We start from the raw sequence: 14,100 nt of genomic DNA on the forward strand, positions 1-14,100 counted from the left end.
ATAAGAGTAGGATTAGCAGCCTTGCTCAACCCCACCTTTTGGGGAGAGAAGGGCAAGTCCCTCTCAAGATGGGGCGATGCCTGTTACCCATCTGGGGATGCGGGTGCAGGGTTTCTGTGACAGGCGTGATCCCTCATGCTGCACCCAAGCATCGCTCATCAGTCAACTAAGACATTTCAGCAAATCACATGGCACTTTGTAAAAACATAATTGTTTTTATTTTCCAATTTTCCATGTTTTGTGTAGAGTTGCTGCTGTGTTCAAGAGGAGTGAATAAAAGCATAAACAGTAAGCACCATCTGGAGAACATTCTTCCAGCACGCTGAGAAATAGCAGCCGCCTGTGCGCTACCTGCTATAAATAAATGTCATTAAAAAATGTCCAAAAAATTGTTTGTTCCTATTTGATGGAACTGCAGCCAGATAACGTTTTCCTTAACCCTGTCTTCGGGTACCTGCCATCTTCACAACAAAAAAATAAAGATGTAGATGTTTGTTTCTCATTCCTTTATGTTAATATGGGTATCACTAGCTGAATATCAACGCTACATGTTATTCTAATAACAGCAACAGAGGTTGCAACTTAAGAGTAACACGTGAACAAGACATTCAAAACCCAAATGCTTTTTAAACTGTACCAGGTTCACAATATGGTGATATCCCTCAGCCTGCTAGCAAGAGAATGGGAAAAATTATTCTTGCTCGAAACTGATAGTGTATCAGTTTGGAAGAAGGAAAAAAAAAGAAAGTCGATAATTTATTTTCAGTCTAGCACAAAGCCGCTCCGATCTCCCTCTGTGCTGACAAAATACAGACCAAGTTGGCTGTGGGGCTGTGATGAGGCTCTGTGAAGGGTCGGCGTTTGCTGTGTTTGTTTAATCACTGCAATTAGAGCTATGCAAATAATGAAATTGTTTGCTATGGTGGCCAGGCTGGGGAAAAAAATTAAAAAGAAATGTTTGGGTTGAGCAATTTAAGAACTACTTTTTCTTTTTTGGTAAAATGAAAAAATAAAACTGTTTTGTTTGTTCCACTTGGAGGGCAGTGAAGCCTTGAAAGAATCCATTCAGTTTGAAATGAAAAATACATTTTCACACTGGAACAAAGCATTTGAGCATTTGACATTTTTCCCTTCCTTTTTTGTCAGACAAACATTTTCAGCACCCAGAAAGGGATGCTTAGCAGAGCTTATTGCTTGTTGGGGAAGGGAGGAAAGGATTTGACCATCCCTAACCTCAGACACAGCTTGGGGCTCTGCGCAGGGGCAGTGTTGAGCCCCTGAGCTTTCTCCCTCGAGGAAACCATGTCCAGCCCTTGGCTTCCCTGCCACGGTGCTCCCCTCTGGGCAGACCCCCACCTCAGGGAGCCCAAGGGGGGTCTTCCCGTTCTCCCCTGTGGTATGGGGCTGGCACGCTGCCTGCCAAGGGGTGCCAGGTAGGTACAGCTACAGGAGCAGCAGCATTGCCTCTTCTTGGCTACCGGCAGCCCAGCTATAGCTTCCACGCCCAAGTAACCTCACTGATACTGGGCCAAAGCTTCACCCCACTTACACCCATGCCATTTTGAATCAACAGCTAATGAGGTTGGCATCTGGCTCCTGGTTTTGGGAAGACACGGTTCTGATCTCAGGCAAGTTAGTGAAAAAATTAAAAAGCCAACAAGAATAAAAGGACTAAATACACAGCGATCAGCCTGCAGAAGAAAAGGGTTGATGAAGCCTCAGGGGAAATGTGACCCTGGTGTCCCGGGCATCACAAGGCGCATGCTCCCCTCAGAGGCAGGGCTGCTGCTCTCCCTGCAAGAGGGGGTTCTGCTGCCTGCCCTGAAACGTCTTCCTTCTTCAGTGCTTCACGGACCACTTTGGTTGGGTTTCAGATGGGAAGAAGGTGCACACATGCCTCAAGGAGGAGGCTGAAACTAACCACAGACCTGGGAAACTGGGTACCCCCGTACTGAGCACCCAGATCTAGATGAAGCAACCGCCTTGAATCTTCCACAGCTGTAACAATTTACAATCGTCTATTAAAAAAAACCCAACAGTGACCTAAACTCAGAATGGCCCCCTGGCATGGTGTGGCTGTTTCCAGCGCAGCGCAGCCCCTGCAGACCTCACAAGGTCAGGATGGGCTTTGTGGTAGAACACGGGGCTGAGGCAGTCAGAGGCTGATGGAGGAGACAGCCCGAATCCTCACTGATGAACCACCAGCCACCAGCGGAAAGAAGGATTCAAAGAAATTTTAGGGTTTTTTCCTTTTTTTTTAAACCTTGGATAAGTAAGTGTCATGAAGCAATGGTAGCAAACCTGTCTAGTGAAACAACATCCACAAAAACAGGCTGGGTGCCTTGAAGGAGAGAGTGGCTACAATCCCCAAGGCACAAAATGCATTGTCGGCCTAGCTCCCCACCACCATTTCAGGGTAAAAGTGGAAATGATGGACATAAATCAGATTCGGTCCTTCCCTTGAGCTATGCTGCTTTCTCCAAAACTAAAGTTGTTGCACACTAGCATGTTCACACAGCAGCTCTACTAAGCCTTGCTTTCAGCTGGGACTGGCCATCGTTCCCACTGGATGCAAAGCATCATTCCCACCGTATTTTATTTTCTGTTTTCACAGGGACTCAGTGTGCCAGGAACTGCATGAATAGGGATGAGGGTACAGTCCCTTCCCTGATGAAATCATCATCTCAAACCCAGCAAGGGCAGGAAATGATAACGTGGTTATGGTTCCCATTAGCCATATTTTCCTAATATAAATATTTCAGCTACTTTTATTTACAGAGTCCACTCACACTACTTAAATGAGATACTTTGCAAACGAATAATTAAGCTGTCTGGAAATTAAGACATTGGACTACTAATTTTGTTACGATGATGATTTGCCTAGATGAATAAGGTTTTCCCAGACCAGGTGTGCGGGGAAGGCAGGTGGTGGGAACGTGTCTGTCTGTCTGTGCATGCACATATGCGTGTGTGCGTGTGTGTGTATGGGGAGGGAGGGTTGTTCTTTGTTTTGTTTTTGCCTTTGGTCAAATTCAAACAATGTGCAGTAACAAGAAGTAAATGTCATTTTCCTCCCATCCATCTTAATTTGGCATCCATTTTAAAGCTTACCTTTGACCTTTTAAAATGTTAATACACTTAAGCAGATATAAAAAACACAAAGCTCCTGGAAAAATTAATCATAGCCATATCACGATGCTAGTCTAAAAATGTAACATCAGTTGTTTCCCTCTTTAATTTCAAGAAACATTTGTCCCATGCAGCAGCAGTAACTATGCTACAATTAGCTATTATTTCCTTTTCAAACAAATATCCATGTTCAAAACCCTATTATCATAACCAGCACATCCTACTACGAATTTGTTTGGTTGAGTAACTGCCTAGAACCACAGAAAAGGTCCTGAAATGCGCCTCGAGAAGTCACCTAATCCATCCCTCTGCCCCAGGCAGGACCAGCTATATCTAAAGCATTCCTGGCAGGAAACCTCATTTAGATTTCCTTAAAGTAGGAGCCTTAAACAGAACTGGAAAAAATTGCACAAACCAAAATATATAATATAAATATGAAAATAATTCATATATGTGCACTATGGATACAAATATGAAAATACAAAGAGACAACCCTGACCTAAATGATAACTCTCCCACCTCTGACCACTTCATACCCTTTAACCAGAGTTCAAAACAGGAAACTCTAATAAAAACACCTCCTTCCTCTTTAAAAATAAAAGGCTGCTAGCTTGAGATCCTCAGCTCCTTGGAAATGCAGCAGCACCTCTTCTCAAGAAAAGTGGTTTCAGAAGCACCAGGTCTCAAAATATTTGGGTCTTTACGCTTCAAAGCAAAGAGCTCTTCAGTTGCACCAGAAAGAAAATGGGAAGCAAGAGTGCTGACCCACCTCTTCGGTAATCAGAGCAAATCTAAGAAGTCTGGAGCCTGTTCAGGATCAAGGGCATCCACCTCGTCTGTTGACTTAACCATTTCAGGTGGGAGGCTGTATGTACTAGGTCCCTCCAGGATGGTCATTGCACAGCTCTGCAGCTACATGCTATGGATGGGGGATCTATGGCATACAGCCATATGCAGCTTTCACTTTCTTTTCGGTAGCATCTGATGGCATTCAGAGCTACACCCATCAATTTAATAACCTTCTTCAGAAGACAGGAAGCTATGGTGACAGCCAAAATGTATCCTAAAAGACAAGTGATGGTTTCATGGCTAAACACAGCTGCTACCCAAGGATCCAAAAAAAATCACTTGAGGACCTAAATGGCAAATCCAAACCAAAGGCAGATGCATTCCCTCAGTGAGTGGGGAAATACATCTCCTTGCAATTGCTTTCTTCCACCTACCAACATTACTTTGGTTCCAGCACAACTGGAGCGTGGCCAAGCAGTCTTCCGCAAACTGAACACCCACTTAGGTACAACGGTGGGGGGAGATGTGAGATACCAAGCTTGGCACCACCAGCCCCATCAGAGAACGACACCCATTCATGTATCCTGCACGCACAACGCAGAAGAGCAGAGCCCAGTTTCTTCCATCACGGAAGCCTTGTGAATCCACTCTAACCATACATAGGCCCTCCAGTAGCGAAATGGCCAGAGGTAACTCCATCCACCCGCCGAAACCAGAGATTAATTAACAGCACATCACAGGTACAACAGCAAGGCTCTTCTGTGCATTCCTTCTAGGATACACTTGTGCAAGTATGCATGCGTGTGTCTGCCTGTATATATACATATGCACTTATTTACATCTACACACTACATGCTCTCTCCAGTAGAGAGTATCCTGTGCCAAAAGGACGCTTTGCTGTCACACCAGGAGACCCTGCAGGGCTGCAGACCCATGCTTCCACTGAGCGTCTGGGTAAAGCACTCTGATCCAACTGCTCTCCCATGGGGCTTGTGGAAAACTCTCCCCCAAGGCCAGGCATCCTATAGAGTGGGTCCAACGGGCTTGGTACCTGCAACAATTGTCTCTGATGAGCCCAAAGACAGCTGCCCAAGACAGTAACACAGACGAGATTCTTCCAAACAAGGAATGATCCTTCTCATTTTCTTCCCTGGGAAGCACACAACACTTACGGGGGGGGGGAAAGTACAATAACATGTATCTGTACATACGTTCCTACTTCCTTCTGGCATGCCCTCAGCATCTCAAGCCTGGAGAGCAAGGCTCAGCCATGTGAGCAGTCCTCTTCCCCCACCCTTCTGCGAGGCGGACCTCCTGGCCAAGAGTGCCTCTTGATGTCCAGCCCTGTCACCAAGGCTGGAGATGAGGGCATCTATTATTCAGACAGTGATGCCTGACTGCTCAGTTAGGAAAATCCTGATTAAAAAACAACATGCTGCCCTTCCTGTTTGCTTTGTAGTGGCCTTGTGTAGATCCAGCTCTACAGCACCATCCATCACCAACAACCAGAAAGATGCATGTCATACACCCACAAAAATACATCACATTTCATGTAGTTTTCCACGTCTTCCATTCTCATTGCCGTTCTGCATCATCTAGTTCAATGCTCCTCAATATCTTTTCTTTAACCTTTTTATTATATATATATTTATATATAAGGACCACCTAATTATTTTTTTAAACCAAGGGCCATTTTGTGCAGTATTGTCACATAAGCTTTCAAAGACAATCAAATTTAAAAAAAAAACCTTAAACACAATGAATATACATTTCTCACTTTGCCACTCCTGACCCTATATTTTGGGGTTTTTGCTTACATGGAACAGAATGCACATGTGCCATTGTTACACTGCTTGCGACTGATTTATTTACCATCTTCTGATATTCATGAACTATAAGTTAAATAACACTCCTCTATCGAGCTAATTAGTTTATTCACTAACCACAGATGATTAACTGATGAGGTACAAAAAGTCGCTATTGTCTGAGTCAGTCACCAAGTAACTAACTTGGCCATTCAACCAGGGAGAAGTTTTCTTCTCTGAAAGGTGACAAGTAGCTATGTAATGACTTCTATTATTTTCTCAATAAACTCAGAGAAAATAGGACACTGCAGCTAGAAAAACACAGAAAGAGAAATTAGCTGCTACTGTCATTAAGGATTCAGAGGCTGAAAAAGAACAGTTGGTGCACTGCAGCTGGAGAGGCTTTTTGGAATAAAGTGATTATTCTCTGGCCATTAACAAATTATTTTTTGCTGGAATGCAAGACCTGCACTCCTCCAAATAACCTGGCTTTGCAATGAGGAGCATGCCGTCTGCTGAAGCAGGCAACAGCCATTGTCCTCTTGGCCCTCCTGGTGGCCACTGCACCTCTCCCATCTCTTTGTTGCCATGACACAAGAAAAGCAGAGAAATAATTAAAAGCTTGAAGCTCAAGCAGATGCTGGAGGAGAAACTGGTCTTCAAAACTAGCCTGACCAACTGAACTTGAAGCTACAGTCTATGACGTTCAGGGGGGCACCTGCCCTTGGTGGCCCCACCAAAGCTCAGTGTGGTGTTACAGCAAATTTCCTTCACCTCTCTTGCCTGTCAGAGCTCACCCCCAATCACTGGCTCAAAAATAACAAGACATTTATGGATGTGGTCAGTCCTGGGGCTTGTTCTGAGACCTTTGCACCTGCCATGGGTGAAGCAGGGGGGAATCCAAATCCAAGCCCAGCTTGCCCTTCAAGACAACAGCAGCCGCCTTCCTCTGCTATAGTGGCTTCTCTCAAGCCATTTTAAGGCTAGTGCAAGCAATACAGGGACCTGGAAGCCACTAAGCTGAAGGACACTTTTTCTGAAGAGGGTGAAGGGGACAGGAGACCTGTCCCAGGCTCTTTAGTTAATTCTTGAGAACATTTAACCCTATATCCAATGTCTCAAAGAAGCGTTTCCAAACAACTGCATGCCCAGATGGAGATCAGTGACAAGTGGTGTCCCTTAGGGGTCCATACTGGGACCAGTACTGTTTAATATCTTCATCAATGACAGACAGTGGGATCGAGTACACCCTCAGCAAGTTTGCATACAACACCAAGCTGAGTGGTGCGGTTGACAGGCCTGAGGGATGGGATGCCATCCAGAGGGACCTGGACAAGCTTGAGAAGTGGGCCCATGCAAGCCTCATGAGATTCAACAAGGCCAAGTGCAAGGTCCTGCACAGGGGTCAGGGCAACCCTCCCGGTATCAATAGAGGCCGGGGGATGAAGGGATTGAGAGCAGCCCTGCGGAGAAAGGCTTGGGGGTACTGGAGGATGAAAAGCTGGACATGAGCCAGCCATGTGCACTCATAGCCCAGAAAGCCAACCGTATCCTGGGCTGCATCAAAAGAACTGTGGCCAGCAGGTTGAGGGAGGTGATTCTCCCGCTCCACTCTGCTCTGGTGAGACCCCACCTGGAGTTACTGCATCCAGCTCTGGTGACCCCAACATAAGGAAATGGACCCATTGGAACAGGTCCAGAGGAGGGCCACAAAAATGATCAGAGGGCTGGGACACCTCTCCTATAAGGAAAGGCTGAGAGAGCTGGGGTTGTTTAGCCTGGAGAAGAGAAGGCTCTGGGGAGACCTTATTGTAGCCTTTCAAAACTTAAAAGGGGCTTATAAGAAAGATGGGGACAAACTTTTTAGTAGGGCCTGTTGCAATAGGACAAGGAGTAATGGTTTTAAACTAAGAGAGGGTAGATTTAGACTAGATATAAGGCAGACATTTTTTACAATGAGGGTGGTGAAACACTGGAACAGGTTGCCCAGAGAGATGGTAGATGCCCCATCCCTGGAAACGTTCCAGGTCAAGTTGGACAGGGCTCTGAGCAACCTGATCTAGTTGAAGATGTCCCTGCTCATTGCAGGAGGGTTGGACTAGATGATCTTTAAAGGTCCCTTCCAAACCAAACCATTCTGTGATTCTACTACCTAGCAAAAATAAAAGGGTACTGGAAACAAGTCCAGCTCAGAGGGGTCCAGTCACTCGCACCCAAAGCCAGCACTTGAGTCTGGAGTGGCAGCTGCTGCAGGGGTCCCCCAGGACACCCAGCCACCCACGGAACTGGCAAAATCCCACAGACATGACCCTGTAAACTCATCCCACCCATGTTACAGCACTGCTCTGCACATTAAAGGACAGCATGGATAGACCTGTTTCGGAAAGAAAAAGAAACGGGAAAGCCACTAACAAGCAACGTTAAATCACCTGGCAGAGCAGCTCCTCCACAGAGTGGCCTATTTATGGAGCTGCTCGGTGCCCTGGGAGGAATGGGCAATACTGCAAACCCAGGAATGGAAATTCCCGAGGAGAACCGACACAGGTTAATAATGATCCCTGCAGCCTAGGACCTCTCGTACAGCCACCTCCTTTTTGAAATCTATAGTCTGCTGGGGGAATTTAGGCCTTTGAACAAAAAATAAGGAAAACTTTTTCTTCCTTAAGACAGTCTATGAAACCTAAGGAATGCTTAAAAGTGTTTTACAGTATTGTTATTCTGTAGATGCCATTTCTGGAGGTGTGACCCAGCGCAGCCTGATTTTAAAACAAAGCCATTCATGGCTAGCACCACACATCACCAACCGACTCCTTCCATTCAAAATAAAATAATAATAATAAAAAAAAAAAAAAGCAAGTACCCCCATAAATCATTCATCCACCCCAGTTTCATAACAAGAATATTTGTCAGCTCCCATTTTGCTTCCCTTTCTCCAGCTGCCTGCTCTACAAAGCCACCATTTCAGCTGCCTGTGCATACAGACTGGCGGGCACACTGCACCACAACAGCTCCTGCATCTCCATCCTCCTGCCTGTGGAGAGGATGGCCATCCCTCTTCCCCAAACCGTCGCCCACACCGCCAGAGATTTTTCAGGATTTGTTCTTTTTAAAATGTATATGTATTTTTATCAGTAGCTCTGGGGCACCCATCAGATGTACTCAGCTTGTGTAACAATCACGTGATTTATGTAGAAGTAATTGGGGTTAAACTATCTGCCACATCAAACTCTTCACATTTGGCCCCATCTTTAGGACCTAGAAACATCTGAAATAAATAAAGCCATGTGTCATTTAACAGGGTCTGGGCTTAATTAAGATCATTCTGGATTTTATGGGAGAGATCTTGTACTGCCAGCTTTATGTGGCTAGTCCATCACTTACAAGGTTATCTGCTTTTTTTTTTTCTTCAGTACCTACATCAAAATATTTCTACTTCCACACAGCTTTTCTTTTTCTTTTTTTTTTTTTTTTAATCCTCCAACCAGCCGGATGACAACCACTCCTTATCTTTGGCTGTCTTCCATGCTAAAATAAGAATGCTGTTGTTATGCCGAGGGAGCTGCACCCTTCCACCTCCATTCCCTCCCGATGTGCACACAGCTGGCTGCGCAGGAACGCCCGAGGTGCCATTTTCTGGCCATTTTCTGTGATGTTGTTGCAATTTACCCTCTAGCTACGATTTGTATTTCTAAATCACACCGGGCCTCTCTCGTGCCATGGATTTCACAAACCTCAAGTGACAGACGGTCTCTGTCCTGAAGAGCTGGTGATACTCAGCCCATCGTCACTGCCACTGCTTCCCTGTCTTGACGTAGGCTAGCTGACACGAGGGCAAGCACGCAGCCAAACATCGCTCGAGCAATGCCGGGCGATTTGATTAGCAGCAGAGGATGACTGGATTAGAAGAGGGATAGGATTAGAGATTGATGAGTCGTTGTGAGGCTGCTACATCTGTATTATTGGCTCCAGCAGCAGCATTTGAATGTCAAATTGTATCCCCTCAGAGCAGCTAGGTACCACCTATGGTGGGCTTCGGACTGCTGTGCGCAAGGCACTTGGGAAAGGTAAAGGGTTTGAGTTAGCGTTTGAACTGACAGCCCCGTATAGCCCAGCCCTTGGTGGGTCACAGGCAAAAAGATGAGGAGAGGAGGCAGGGAGACATTAAATGATTTGCCCAAAGCTACACCGGCAATTTGTGGCAGAAACAGGAGCCAGATTTTCTAAAAAAAATGAGTTCCTCATGCAGGAGATGAGCCAGCCGCCTTTGTTACATGCAAATGCATTTTTTCCCTGTAATTCACACCGCTGCAGGCTCTGCACAGCAAACGCCAGCTTCCCGAAGTTGTAGCGTGTTCAGCGCGACCTGCTCATCGCACACGTCATGCCCGCTACTAGCTCCGTCCTCCAGCCCGCGCTTGCAATGCAATCCACGCACATTGCAAAAGCTTATCACTTGCATTTTTTGGTAGGATGTGATCAGGACCCTGCAAAACCCATCACTGGGGTGATTCCCGGTCTGACCTGGATAGCTCTGGCTACTGGAGCGCCTCCAGAATTTAATGTACACACGGAAACTCGGCATCACTTTCCAGTTAATTCGAGCAGTTATCCCCTCTTCAAATTTGGCTTCAATCATCTCTCAAGGTGAAAGAGATTTCAGTGTTTCCACGAGAGTCCCATTGGAGCTTATCACAGAAATGCCACAAAATTCATTGGAGACGCCAAGGACAAAATAGTGAGGGTGCATTAATTGAACAGGCTGCTCCAGCAGAGCTGCACAGGAAAACGCGCAGGCTACCACCAGCCTCCTGGACTAGTTACTGTAGTTACATCTGATTAACCAGGGCCACTCACTCAAGAGTCATGAAAAGGAAGGAGAGGCTTTTCCAAATTTACATCTTAAAAAAATGCAAGTGTGCTGGTTTTCCGTCCTATACTAGTGTTATGCCTGAAACACTCCAATCAGTAGCATATTTGTGAGGAAATCTTTACTTTAAACGTTAAGTCAATTTGCTAGTGATAAATGACACAAAAGGTTACTTCGAAAAAATAAAAATATTTCCTCAGCAAGTTCAAATGGAAAATAGCTGAAGAATTAATGGGCAACCAGATACTCTTTCCTCTTTAACAATACATCCCCATTAGACAATATATATATTTTGAATCCTGCATTTTAAGCATTATTTTTAAAAAAGACTTCTGGTGGAGAATGGCATGTGAGAAAACTAACATCAGCAGAGGTGACCAAATCAAAGCCAAACCGATCTCTTAAAAAAAGGGTGGGGGGAAAAAGAGAGAGCAGGCGACTAACCGCCCGGCGCCCGCTGCCCAGGGCGCCCGCAGCACCTCCCCGAGGGATGCAGAACTTCTGGGGCACGACACTCCGCCGAGGCACCCACGGCCACACACGCCCGGAGCGCCGCGACGCCGGCGCAGATGACCCCACGGCCCGCCACAGCCTCGGCCAGAAAAAGCCATTAAGGGGGACGCAGGTGACAGTTCATCCTCCTGGCAGCCGAGAAGCCGCGCGACAGCGGGAAGAATTTCTGCCCCAACTTCGGAGGGGTAAACCCTCCTCCCCTTCCTCCTCCTCTTCCTCGCTTGTGACCGGCTACGAGAGGGACCCCAAATCATCCCATCCCGCCCATCTTGAAACCCACCCTGTATTTTTAATCTCCTTCTTCCAGAGCGGGGACCCGGACGCTTAAAGCCGCTGTGACCCTCCGTGTTTTGTTTCCCGTGGGGCAGCGGAGCCACAAGCCGAGATGGGGGGGGGGGGGGGGGGGGGGGGAGGTGGCCGCGGCACGCGCCGCTCCTCCCCGCGCACCCACGGGCGTGATTTTGGAGAAGTTGCGCAGGCAGGAGAAGGAGGAGGAGGAATGGGGGGTGGGGGGGTGTTGGCGACTCTTGCCCGTGCGGTCACGATCTCGCCCCGTCCCTCTCCCCGCCTTGGTCCTCCGCCCCCCCTCCGCCGCAGCCCCACTGCCGGGACAACCCGCACAAAGCCGCCGCCGCCGGGGTCTCGCTGCGCCCGCTCGGCGCCACCAGAAACAATAGTCACGGGCCGAAGCGGGGACCGCGGAACCGCCGCCGCCCTCCCCGCGGTAACCGCAGAGCCCGGCCGCGGGTGGGAAAAGGCGGGGGGGGGGGGGAGGGGGGTGGATTCCCGCAAAACGCCGCCGCCCCGGCCAACCTGTCACCGCTCCGCCCGCCCGGGGTTTGTCGGTGCGCAGCCGCTCCGCGGCACCTACCTCCGGTGGAGGGTGCGGCAGCCCCTAGCTGGGCTCCATGGGGGCCGCAGCCGCCGCCCGCCTCTGTCAACCCCGGACGACGACGCCGCCGCCGCCGCCGGGGACGCGCCGCCCTGCCCTGCCCGGTACCGCGTCCCGCTCCCCCCCGCGCCGGGCGGGGCGGGGGCGGGGCGGGGCCGCCCAAACCACGCCCACCAGCGCTCGCCCCGCCCCCTCGCCGGCGCGTCCCCACCCCCCCCCCGGCGCCCCCACGGAGCTCCGTGGGGGCGCGGGGGGGGGGGGGTGGGGACCCCTGAGTGTCCCCCGTAGCCGCCCCAGCCTTGGCGGGAACAACCCCGGGAGGATGCTGCAGCGTCATCCTCGTGAATAAACCTCATGGGTTTTTTGCTGCCTGCTTGCTTGAAGTTTTGACCTTGCCTCCTCTGCCGCTACCTCAGATTGATTTCTAATTCCCTATTTATTCCCCCCCGCCGCTTTCCCCTCTTTTAAAATCTTTTTCCCTCTCTTTTCCACCCTTGTCCCTGTTTTCCCATTAAGACTCTGAATATTCCAAGCCCCTTGACCACGGACTTTGGGCTTCAAAATGGTTTTGTCGAGGGCAAAAGGGTTTTTCACAGGTTTCAGATCGCTATTAGCGTCGCCAGCAGCTTATTGGAAGGTGCGGTGCATTGCACTAAATCCGTGGCTAGTATTACATAATATGCCCTCGAACGTACATAAAAGATGATTGTAATTCCATCTGGATTTCTGTTGATATTAGCAAACCGCTCGAGATTTCCTCTTGCGGTTTAATGGGCGTTTCAAAACCTTTGACTGGTGCTGGATCAAACAGATTATGATTTAAGAAAGGGTAAAGCACGCGCACTCATGACATCGCAGGAATTAGGGAAAGAAGAAAAAAAAATACTTAGTAGGTCATCTGCCTAATCCATCTTCCGAAAGAGAGTAGGAATGTCCCCCATAGGATAATTTATAGGCATTTGTCTAGTTTTCTTTCAAATGCTCCAAATATGTGGCTTCCTCATCGCCCATAGGAATTTAGGTCAAGCTGCCTGAGAGTGAATTTCGTAGCATCTCGGGATTTAACATCCACTACTGTTATTTCAAGTTGGGTTTGTTTTTTTTTTCCCAAACAGCACAACTGTGCAGTTGCAGTTGGTCATTTCTTTCTTGCCCATCAGCACGGAAAGATTTTGGCCATCACTTTCCCCGGGTTGAGGGCCTAGAGATGAGCACAGCTGGGAGAATATCAGCTCTGTGCTCACTGTGGCCAAACAAGTGAGTTAAATGTCAGGACTTGTTAGGAGAACAGTGGAGAGGAAACAGATTTTACACCTGTCTGTAAATCCATGGTGCACCTGCGCCCTGAATCCTGCTCAAAATGGGCACGGTAGAGCTGGAAAAGGTTTGGAGGAGGCTAGCAGTGATGACCCATGGTTTGAAATGTCTTTCCAGTTTGGTACGTGCAGCCTGGCAAGAGGCACCTGAGAGGAGATGTGACAGAGGTTCCTCAGCTCTTGAACAGCATGGAGAGAGTGAGGAGGGACTGCTGGCCCTGGCTTCCAGCACAGGAAGCAGAGGCCATCAAATGAAGGTAGCAGGCAGCCGCTTTGCCTGAGCGTACGGAGGTGATTCTTCATGCAAACACAGCTGTGGAGCCCCTTGCCATCTGACAGCAGGCACTTGATGTCGTTTTGAGGGAAGAGTAGATGAACTTACAGAAGAGAAATCCATGGAGGGCAGCCAAATCACAGCTGGCTCAGAAAGGTCCCTCCATCACACAGGGTTCACGCCTCGGCTTGCTCTGTTCTTGTGCTCTCCCCTAGGTGTCTGTTGACAGCCACCTTTCACCTGCCAGCAGTGAATACACCGCTCAGATTTAATGTCACATCTGGGTTAATTTTGTGCTACCCACAGCTTCCCTAACGCCCGATTGCACAGAATTGAGTACTAGAAGGGATGAGTGGCTTTCTGGAAGGTATCAGGACAGTAAGGCAGAGGAGTCTTGTAAGCAAGCAGAGAGGTAACTGGGAATGCTGTCAACCAAGTGGGCTGCTTGGGACAGTGGTCAGGAATTGAGGAGGAGGTGGTCGCTCAAATGCACAATAGAAAAACTGGTTTTAAAC

General features: G+C 48.3%; 1 protein-coding gene across 1 annotated transcript in view; it reads right to left on the reverse strand.

Annotated features, from left to right (window-relative positions):
• The window catches only part of RAI2 (retinoic acid induced 2), a 47,469-nt gene extending 35,325 nt beyond the window's left edge, over nucleotides 1-12,144 (reverse strand). The window contains exon 1 of the mRNA XM_074814714.1: nucleotides 11,975-12,144. The gene's annotated coding sequence lies outside the window, so the exon portion shown is untranslated. The remainder of the gene's footprint in view (nucleotides 1-11,974) is intronic.
• Nucleotides 12,145-14,100: the final 1,956 nt, after the last annotated feature.

This window comes from Strix aluco, chromosome 2, assembly GCF_031877795.1.
Source record: "Strix aluco isolate bStrAlu1 chromosome 2, bStrAlu1.hap1, whole genome shotgun sequence".
Classification (NCBI taxonomy): domain Eukaryota; kingdom Metazoa; phylum Chordata; class Aves; order Strigiformes; family Strigidae; genus Strix; species Strix aluco.